Below are 10,442 nucleotides of genomic sequence, written 5' to 3'. Positions count from 1 at the left end.
AGAGCAGCTCTGAGAAGGACCTGGGAGTGCTGGTGGATGACAGGTTGACCATGAGCCAGCAATGTGCCCTTGTGGCCAAGAAGGCCAATGGTGTCTGGGGGTGCATTAGGAAGAGTGTTGCCAGCATGTCAAGGGAGGTGATCCTGCCCCTCTACTCAGCCCTGGGGAGGCCTCGTCTYGAGTACTTTGTGCAGTTCTGGGCTCCCCAGGACAAGAGAGGCATGGAGCTACKGGAGAGAGTCCAGCTCAGGGCTACGAAGATGATCAGAGAGCTGGAGCACCTGCCCTATGAGGAACGGCTGCGAGAGCTGGGCCTGTTTAGCCTGGGGAAGAGAAGACTGAGGGGAGATCTTACCAATGTGTACAAATACCTGAAGGGGGGGTGTCAGGGGGACGAGGACAAACTCTTTTGAGTTGTTCCATGTGACAGGACAAGAGGCAATGGGCAGAAATTGAAGCACAGGAAGTTCTGCCTGACCGTGAGGGGGAATTTCTTCCCTGTGAGAGTGGTGGAGCCCTGGCACAGGTTGCCCAGAGAGSTTGTGGAGTCTCCTTCTCTGGAGATCTTCAAGGCCCGCCTGGATGCAACCCTGTCTACCATGCTCTAGGTGACCCTGCTGAGCAGGGAGGTTGGACTAGATGATCTCCAGAGGTCCCTTCCAACCTTACTGATTCTATGAATCTATGAAAGGCAAACAGCACCAGGCAAYGGGTTTTTTCTCATTAAGCAGAAGGAAACAGCCCACCAATAAAGCCAATTTAAAAAGCTAATTAGATCAGAAGTGCAAGGAAGAGTTTAGAGACAGGACRAAGCTCGCTCAAACCCCTGCGTCGCCCGTAATGGCCCGTTGCCTTCRCGCACACCCAAGGGAACCGAGGGCCGCGGCCGGCGGCACCCGGCGTGCGGTGCCTCCACCGGTGTCGAAGCTCCCTCTAGAGCATCCACGCACAAGCGCAACCTGTGCTTCCCTTGCCAGGTCACTTGCCAATTATACTTCAATAACTTAAACGCTGGACTTTTTACAGATTTTTTTTTTWAAAAAAATCTAATGTTGAGCCAGTATTTTAATGCAATAAGTAAAATTGCTTGGGTAACTACAGGGCAGGTTTAGCTAGCAAATAATCTCAACCAAACTAATGGAAATGCTGATATGGGAGACTAATGAAAGAATAAGCAGATTATGGATTTATTATTATCAGCGTACATGGTTTCCTRGGAACTAGGACTGTAAAAAATATTTGTTACTGTTTTTAATGAGCTGAAGCATCTGACTGATAATGAAGATAGTGGTTGAAATAATGTCTTTACCAAACATGACATAATCTTGCATTAAAAATAACCCTAAACAAAATCAGTGCAACACATGTTGCATGATTTTTTACAACTGGTTAACTATTAGGTCATACAACCACCAGGATCTTTGTCCCAAGTGATAGTACATTTTGTGATATCCTACTGTGAGATCTGTTCTGGGGTGAGTCTTTTCAATACATCTATCAATCACCTTCATGAAAATGTGGTCTTACTCAAGGTAAAATTTACAATGTGACACACGAATTGATTAATGTGAAAAACAAAAAAGGGAACAGTTCTATTATATAAAATGACTTGATGAAATAAAAACATGACCAAGTTTATTAATATGAATAAACGCAAGATTATGCACCTAGAAAGAAAAAAGTAATCACAATTCTAGAAATGGGTCTGAGTCCTAAAATGCAATGAGACACTGAGAAGAAACTCCATCAGCAGAAATTCTCACAGGTTTATCAACAGCACTTGGGTGCTAATGCTGTAGTGAAAAGTCCTAATGAAAACTTTGCTTATGCGAGAATTCAAACTATAAAAAATCTGCAACGACCAGTCCACCACAAACAAGAGTCATCACTACAACCACCAAATAGATTTCTTTTACTAAGGCAAAATAGCAAGGAGTTCTTGTGACTGCTGACCAACCAACAACACAGGAAGAGATCATCATCTAGCAATGTATGYTGTCAGCCACAGCACCCCATGCACGTAATACGCCTTCTGAAATCACACAGTCATGGCATCAATGAGGTTGGAAGGCATCTCTAAAGATCATCTGCTCAGAGCAAAGTCACCTGGACATCTAGAGCAGGTAGGCCAGGTCTGTGCCCAGTTATGTTTTGAGTATCTCCAAGGAAGGGGACTCTGCAACATCTCTGGGCAACCTGCTCAAGTATTTGCCCATTCTAACAGTAAAAGATTTCTTCTTATGTTTAAACAGAATTTCCTGTATTTCAGTTTGTGCCCATTACCTCTTGTCCTGTCACAGGGCACCACTGAGAAGAGTCTGGCTCCATCTTCTTTACTCCCTCCCATCAGGCATTTATACACATTGATCAGATCCCCCTTGAGCTTTCTCTTCTCTACRCTAAACCCCTCATCATATGTCCAGTGCTCCAGTCCCTTCATACCTGCTCCAGTATGTTCAGGTCTCTCTTGTACTGGGGAGCCCAGAATTGGACTCTGCACTCCAAACATGATCTCACCAGTGCTGAATAGAGGGGAAAGATCACCTCCATTKACCTACTAGCAATGCTCTTCCTAATGCAGTCTGGGACGCTGATGGCTTTCTTTCCCAGAAGGGGACATTGCTCGCCCATGTCCGTGTTCCTAGATCATGCATGATACATCYTATCATGCATTTGGTTATATGTTATGTTCAGATAATCAGTACCTGATTATGCAAGTATCTTTGTCACAGGGGAGGAGGCAACTTGCAAATAATCTATGAGCTAATGTCCATTTCCAACCACAAAGTCAGCGACTTTCAGCATCTTGGTTCTAATAAMTAACTGCTAAAGCCTGTTTCATCATAGCTATTTCACCAGCTGACACTTAGTCACAGTCAACCRAGCCTTACAGGTTGTTCTTAATGAGGACACAACCCACCAGTTCTGGCAAATATTGCTCCAGTAATTTAGTGTGATAAAATTCCCACTTCCTGGAATAATAGCTTCAGTCACCAGTGAAGGTGGGTTTGGCTAAATATGCCTGACTCGCTCTGAAGTACCTGAGATACAGCCCCTCCCCTCCTTCTCCAGGCTGTTTTAAGAGTAGTAACCTGCAGCAGATGAGCAGAACAGACAGCTGGGGGCAGTCATGACTTAAACTCCCACATTTCTTTTGCACAGTTAATCTGGGTAAAAGCACTTCCTCTCACTGTTAAAAAYGTGCACTTTCTTACTTCTTTGAAGTATTTCCAACTTCTAAACACTAAGTTTCATTATACCTTTTTACTGCTAGACTAAAAGCAATCTACAATCAGAAATAATGTCAGTCACAATCAAATGATCTTAATTTTCATTTTTATTGAACTTTCTTTTAGGACTCTCTCTGTAACAGTTTGATAGACCTTCAGTGACACTTGAAATGAATTTGAGAGGCATTTTCCATTTTTCAGAACCTTCCCATAAGAGTGGACACCAGAACTAAATACAGTATTTCAGTTCACAGGTTTTACAAGTGGCAAAGAAAGGTGGTGCCACTTTCCTCTCTAAATTGGTACTTCCTGGTAGTACTCAAGGAACAAGGTGGACTGAAACCCCACTGATCACTACTTCCTATCTTTTTTATTATCATTATTACTTTAACTAAAGCAGACTTAGAGCCCAGTTGCAAATTTTCCCTTTCTCCAGCCCCAGAACTGCAGTAAGCCCGTGACCCTGAAAGGTGCAGGACAGAAAGAAAAGAGGAGAATCTGCTTTGTGATAACAGAGGAAACCTGCAGCTACAAATCCAAGTAACTATTAGTTATTAGTATTAGCAGTAACTATTCCCCATCACCTCCTTCCCCTATCTTACAGTAACGGGCTTACCACATTTCAGATGGAGAATCCAGCAGGGAGACAGCTCATATCACAGTGTTGGGCTACTAGGGGAAGAGGTATTAACAAAGGCTAGCATTAAAAAAAGGAGGCTAGTCTTTCAGCTCCCTGTGTGGTTAACAGAAAGAAATAAAGCAAGTGAGAGCAGAACCTAATTCACCTGCTCTGTACGGATCTCTTTCTCTTTTTATTGATGATACGGGTTCCCTAGGGGAGCCTGTATCAGAGAGGCCTCTCTTGAGCCTAAGGTTGGCCTCTCTAACTATCCCTCAGACAGCCCTTAAATCTGTCTTAAAGCAGGACAGGATTTTGCTTTAACTATCTGAAATATTTCTTCCCTGTTAATTTGTTAAGCTGCATTCCTGTATTGGCTCAGTCATCGTCCTTGCTTTTCCTCTGACTATAGTGATTGATCTCATTATTTAGGTCTTAAAAGAGGATTGACAGTTTCAGTTATAAAAACGGCAAAGGAAAAAACACCCATGAAGCAGTCTTCATCAATCAAAGCATCCTTGAAATGCAATATAGAGGCATAATATGAATAATAGATTATTCTAGCTTTTATTGCCAAAACAATATAAAGTTAAATTACTGCAAATCCTGAAAATGGGAAGATGAAGAGGATGTTGGTTTAATGGTATTTAATTCCAATAAAGAGAATTCCAGTAAGCTGGTGCTTACATTGCAAGACTTTATACATATTCAAGCTGTAAAGGCTCAGATTTACCCTAAGTGGGAATTTAATGAATTCAAGTAATTAAGTCAAAAATGAAATCTCCAAATCCCTGTTCTAACCCAGTAGTGCCCAAAGTTCCCAAGGCACTCGTTCTGCTCAGAAGCATCTCAGCCTTGGCAGCGATAGGCAGGGAAATATCTCATGAATAATGTCTGTCTGTCTACATCCCCCTAACAAGCTTGATTTCGGAAGTGCATCCAAAGTCGAAACCTGGGGACCCAAGTTTCAGCTCCTTCCTCTAGTTGACTGAGTACAAATCTGGTACCTTCTGCTCCCAGAAGTCTGTGATATACAGTGGGCTGAGATGGGGACATTCCTCCCCCCTCACCAGAAGTATTCCATTTTGCATTAAAAAAATAATAAAATTTTGATGATATGACCAAGTACCTAAGAGTGGTGTGAATTGCCGAGGTCTCCTTCATGTGTCTAACCCTAATAATCAACATATGTTTTCATCTGAGTGAAAAAGAAAATTTTTCTTAAGCCTTATGCAAGGCTTGTCTAACTGGGACAAATAAAAATGTTTTCAGAACAGTCACATTAAACACCGAGGCCAAATTTATTTTGATATAACACTCATTCTCTTCACTGGCATCATATCAAAGATACGTTTGGTCTTATTTCTCTACAACATAATTTATATCATTAAACCCTACACAGACAGAACAAAATTCATTTGCTAGGCTAGCAATAGAAATGAAGTTTGAAGTCAAAAGAGACGGATGTTCAGAAGCAGCCCATATTGCTTTTGATTAAAGAACATGTCAAAATTATTTGGTCACTACATTTTTTTTGTCAAAGACTAATATCCATATTGCGAATACAAAATTGTAAATTATGCAAAAGGAGCAGRAACAAGTCCACAGATGCCATATTTGTCCTTCAAAAGAGGTTTGCTGGAAAAACATTATTAAAGCCTACTAAGAACAAATACAATATTTAATATAAGACTACTAGATTTTGAACAATGTGAATGAAATCTTCCTCTCAGTAACACATGACACTGTGACACTGGAGACAGGAAATCTCCTTTACTGAAATGTCTCCTTTACATAATCTTTTTTTAATCAAACATTCAATAGTTGTTTCTTCAGTATCTTCTCCACCGTCCCAGGCTTTACTGGGCTTTTTTTTTTTGTTATTTAAACTGCTTATGAAATACTTGTTGCTACTCTATAAATGATAATCAACCTGTTACAGCTTGGGATCTTGTTTAAAACACAGCTATTTCCACAATGTGAACAGTTAAAGCTTCATATTGTAGGAATGGAATATTTTATTTTACTATGAAAATGTTAATTCATCAAATTGTAAATTATCTTCCTGTAATTCATCAGAAATTTTATCTAATATTTCTCAACAATGCAGTTGTATTAAAAAAGTTATACTTTAAAATTAAAGCAGATGTATTAAAACAAAGAATTTTGACAAATCAGCAAAATCTGTGAGACTAACCAGTGGTGTGAAGTACACACAAACGTTGTTTTTAATTGTGCTATATTTCCCCCCTAATATTTCAACATTTCATGGAGTTGGAAAATTTGTAATGTTAAAAATAATTCAGCATGAACAATGCCAAATGTGCTTCTTTTATACTTCTTCAGGTTCAACTCAGTTCATGGAAGCCCATTCTTTGTTGCCCGTCAAGGACACAAAAGGGATGTCAGTAATGCCATAACAGTCCTAATGCCATTGCAGTCAGAGAACGTGCAAGAAAATCCTCTTGAGGGGGCTGCAGATAGCCATCGTATGAGAACTGACACCAATAGAAATTCTTYAGAAGAACTATAAAACAAAATTGTAAAAGGTGAGCGGTCACTTCTAAGCAGATGATTCAGGAGCACTTGAGAAAAAAAGAACAGTGAAAAGATTTCTGATCATTTTAGAGTCCTGGGCATAGGAGACAAGCTTGAGAATGATCTCGGGCTTCTCATTTCTAAAGATAGTTAAGGATATGGGAAGAAAAATAGACAGCCTTCAGTGAAAACATGGTTTATTTTGACAAATGCATTAAAATGCAAAAGGAGACTGCAAATATTTATAGCATTGAAACAGACGGACATTAAATTTTATTTGTATTAGAATTTAAAATATTTTGATGATTTGGTTGCAGACAATTGACAGCAAAAGAAAGTATGTGCTGATACTTAAAATTCATCACAATTTATCTTGGACACAGGAGAATATTCCAACATGTATTAAAGGAAAAGAATGATAGTTGGCCCCTAAAATTCCCACACTTATGCTCTAATACAAACATCTTAGTCACATCATAGGCCACCTTTATAGCACTGAAGAAAGGGAGCAAATATCTAGCTTGCTACTAGACATAGCAGCTGGAACTGGTACACTTGTCTACCCAGATTTGGGGAACTGATTTGAGCCAAAATCTCTTTAGTAAACACTCTGGGATTTTGAAAAGCTTTTCTGCTACAATGTGGATGCAAGTAACTAGGTCTGGTGTGTGTATATGTATATATATGCATATGTATACATATATGCAGACGTATCTGAACGTTTATGCATGTTTCCAGTGTGCAAGACAATATCAAACTATTGCCTATTTTGATGGAAAGAATCAGCAAATATGAAGGCTGAAGGAGCCAAAAGGAACCTTCCTTGGCATTTCATGCTCCATCTGACTGGTTTTATCAGCCTTTGATCTTTCACAGGATTTGAGTATCTAAGTTTAAAYCCTATAGCAAAGTTTCACATCATGCCTTACTCCTGGTTAAAGCAAGCAGTAAATCACTGACTCCCTCATTTATATCATTGTTCATTCATGAAGTGCCCACTCCTTCACCAAGTTATGGTACTCAAAACATTACCATAAAGATTTTCCCTTTCCAAATACGAACACCATTTTTGTTCTGGTAATTCAGAGAATCTGTTTTATCCATCATATTACATACAGCCATTATAATAGTTCCCACCCAGTATGCCACAGCCATTTCTACGGTGCAGTGGAATTCAATAGTGTTTTTCTGTGCATTAGAGATCTTCCATCAATATTTACATGAAACAATTAAATGAGCAAGGGTTCCACTAATCTGAATAAGCCTGTATCCCTGTTGCTACCTCTAGGAATGTCAAATAGTGCGACACAGTGACCTGATTTAGTTTTTGAAGGTTTCCAACCTCCTTTTTATAGCAGCCCTCTTCTCAGTTAAAAATGGGGCTAGGAACCATTCCATTTAAGCGTATGACAGCAGCCTTCCACTTCCCCCTTCAAATCTTTACTGCAATACTCTGTTTCAACAACTTTCCCATTCAGGCAAGCAGTTAGGGTGTCAATCTTGCTTCAGAGAGACAAAAGAAAACTACAAAACATTATTTCTTGCTCAGGTGAATCATGTATTTGTCCTGTCCAAGGGAATCTGAAATGTCATACTATTTATCTATACTGTTACACAGAGGACAATATCTTAAATACATTATTTGGAGGTTTTAGATTAGCAGGTCCAAAACTTCCATCGACTAATCCCTATCCGAATATAGTGCAATCTGTTCCAGTTCAGCAGCTGATGTAACTACGTTAACCTTATTCTGGCTCGAGCAGTTGATGGAGWAGTCTGAATAGATGACATTTGTTCCGAACAACAAGCTCTCTTCCCTATATTCAGTAACTGATGATTAGTTAGTTGCTAACCAAGTCCCCAGTGATTAGTCATGATAATTAGTCTATGAATTATCAACAAAAAAGTCTCTTCCACATTTTTTAATGTTTTCTCTTGTTTTTTAATTGCTTTCTCTGCTTATAATTTCCTTAGCTAGAGCGGGCATAGAGATGGATTATAAATCCCTTTCATCCTATTTACAGCAGCAACTGCATTTCAGATTCAGCTCTGGCTGGTTGCCAAATACAAGCAATACATTTCCTCCAGTTGCAAGCAATAAAATTATTCTGTCTTTGTTATCCCACATTTCCCTGTATCTTTCTGAAGGACAGCAATGATTCTCTGCCAGCATTGCTGTGATGAATTATATGCTTTAGCTGTTTAGCACAAGGGTGAGCTATACAAAGCCACAGGAGGCTGGATTTAAGAAATGATTCACAGGAGTCTTATTGTTTTCTTTAAATCGCTTTCATAATAGTAATGCTAATATGGCAAAAATATTAAGTGCAATTAGGGAGATGATTAAAATTAGAAAATGCACAGGCTTTTTCTTTCTCCCATGTCTGTTTTCTGTGATACTAGGGTCAAAAATTAAAACCTCTACTCAGCTTGGGAGACTCCATGTCAGGTCTATGTCTCCTAGATGCCTTTGAAAATACCTGCTTCCATTATCTCTTATTTTACTGTAGTTTATCCCAGTATGTTTATGATTGCATCCTAGCCTATTCATTAAATTACATGTTCAATAAATTTATTATGCATATTCAGAGTTCTTGTGCATAATGAATATGCATGTCAGTATTGAGACTCTTTCTCCATTCTTACACAATCATGAATTAAAATTTCTTTTCCATTGAAATGGACATGATTTTTCCTCCTAAAATTTTATTTTTGGGGGGATGGAAAGCTTTTATGTTGAAGTGAGTTAAAATTATTTTTTCACATATAGTGAGGAAGTTATTTTGTAGCTGTATATATAAAGTTGGTTTACGGAACTTAYCTCTTTATGCTGTTCCGACAGTTCTTTATTTAGTCATCAACGTTTTGAATGCTCTGAAATGGAAGCCAGTTCTCTCTAGTACAAAGACTCAGTCTCCCTCTCTACAACGTTTTTGGCTTTCCATGAAGGTAGATTATAATGGTTTTCATATGAAGTATTCCGTTCTGTTCTATCTGAATCCTTACACCTTCCAGAGGTTAAACGAGGTAGATAGTATCTGCTGTTTTTCTCCCGTCCTCTCTTCAGAAATAAGTTTTATTGACTAGATTTGTTATTAAAGGTGATCATGAGAAAACATACTACCAGGTGCCTGAAGAAATAAAAGCAGGTATTTTGAAACCCTCTTGCTTCGAGGACTAAAATGCCACAGCTTTGGTGAATTGGGCCTGCCTCTGAATTCAAACGTATCTGACAAGTTTTGACAAGTTTTCACTGTACTTTTATGGTTTTTTGAGTACAATCCATTTTGKTTTTAAGCTCTAGGGTATTTTATAGTTTGATACCACTTTTCCATTGGTTTAGGYAGTTTTGCTTTTTAATTATTTACACAAACATGATTTTTTTTTTCTTTTCACCTCCTCCTCCACCAAGCTCACTGRCTGCCCAGTTACAACCTTAGCTGTGAAGTCTCGTTTTAAAATCCCTGCTCGAGGCCCCCGCGGCCGCCCACGGCTTTCCCTTAGCGGGTGGCGCGGGGGCCACGCAGGGCAGCGCCGGGAGAGGCTGCCTCCTGCTTCGCTTCGGGATTTCAGCCCTTTCTGCAGCCGGCAGGGGCCCCGCCCGCCGCGGGCGCCTCCAGCCAGCTCCCGGGCAGGCTGCGGCCCGCAGCCGCGCCCCGACCTGCCATCCCGCCCCCGGCAGGGCATCATGGGACGGAGACGACACCTGGCGCCGCCGCCGAGGCGCTCCGTCCCGCTCGCCCCGCCCCACGCAGCGGCTCAGCCAATCAGCAGCCTGGCTATAGCTTCGGGCCAATGGGAGAGTGCCCACCGCTCGGCCTCGCCCCCGCCTTTCTCACCAATCAGACGCCAGGAGCCGCGGCACACAGCCCAAATGGCAGGACGGTGGGCCAATAGCAAGCGGCAGGGGGCCCGCGTCCCTCCGCGCCCCGTTGCTCGGGCAGCGGCCGTGGGGAGCCCCGGCGGCGCGGCGGCGGGAGCGGCCCCTTTAAGCGTAGCGTAGCAACGGCCGGCGCGTCGCGGAGACGGGCGGGCGGGCGGCAGGTAGCGGCGGC

At 41.1% G+C, this 10,442-nt stretch overlaps 1 protein-coding gene across 2 annotated transcripts in view; it reads left to right on the top strand.

The window, feature by feature from the left end:
• The first annotated feature begins 10,283 nt into the window (after nucleotides 1-10,283).
• LCA5 (lebercilin LCA5) overlaps nucleotides 10,284-10,442 on the top strand; it is a 17,739-nt gene continuing 17,580 nt past the window's right edge. For both annotated transcript variants that reach the window (XM_085316075.1, XM_085316074.1), the window contains exon 1: nucleotides 10,284-10,431. The gene's annotated coding sequence lies outside the window, so the exon portion shown is untranslated. The remainder of the gene's footprint in view (nucleotides 10,432-10,442) is intronic.

Source organism: Rhea americana, unplaced genomic scaffold (genome assembly GCF_003343005.1).
Source record: "Rhea americana isolate MKP2758 unplaced genomic scaffold, rheAme1 scaffold_45, whole genome shotgun sequence".
Lineage (NCBI taxonomy): Eukaryota > Metazoa > Chordata > Aves > Rheiformes > Rheidae > Rhea > Rhea americana.
This window is presented reverse-complemented; position numbering and strand designations above follow the sequence as displayed.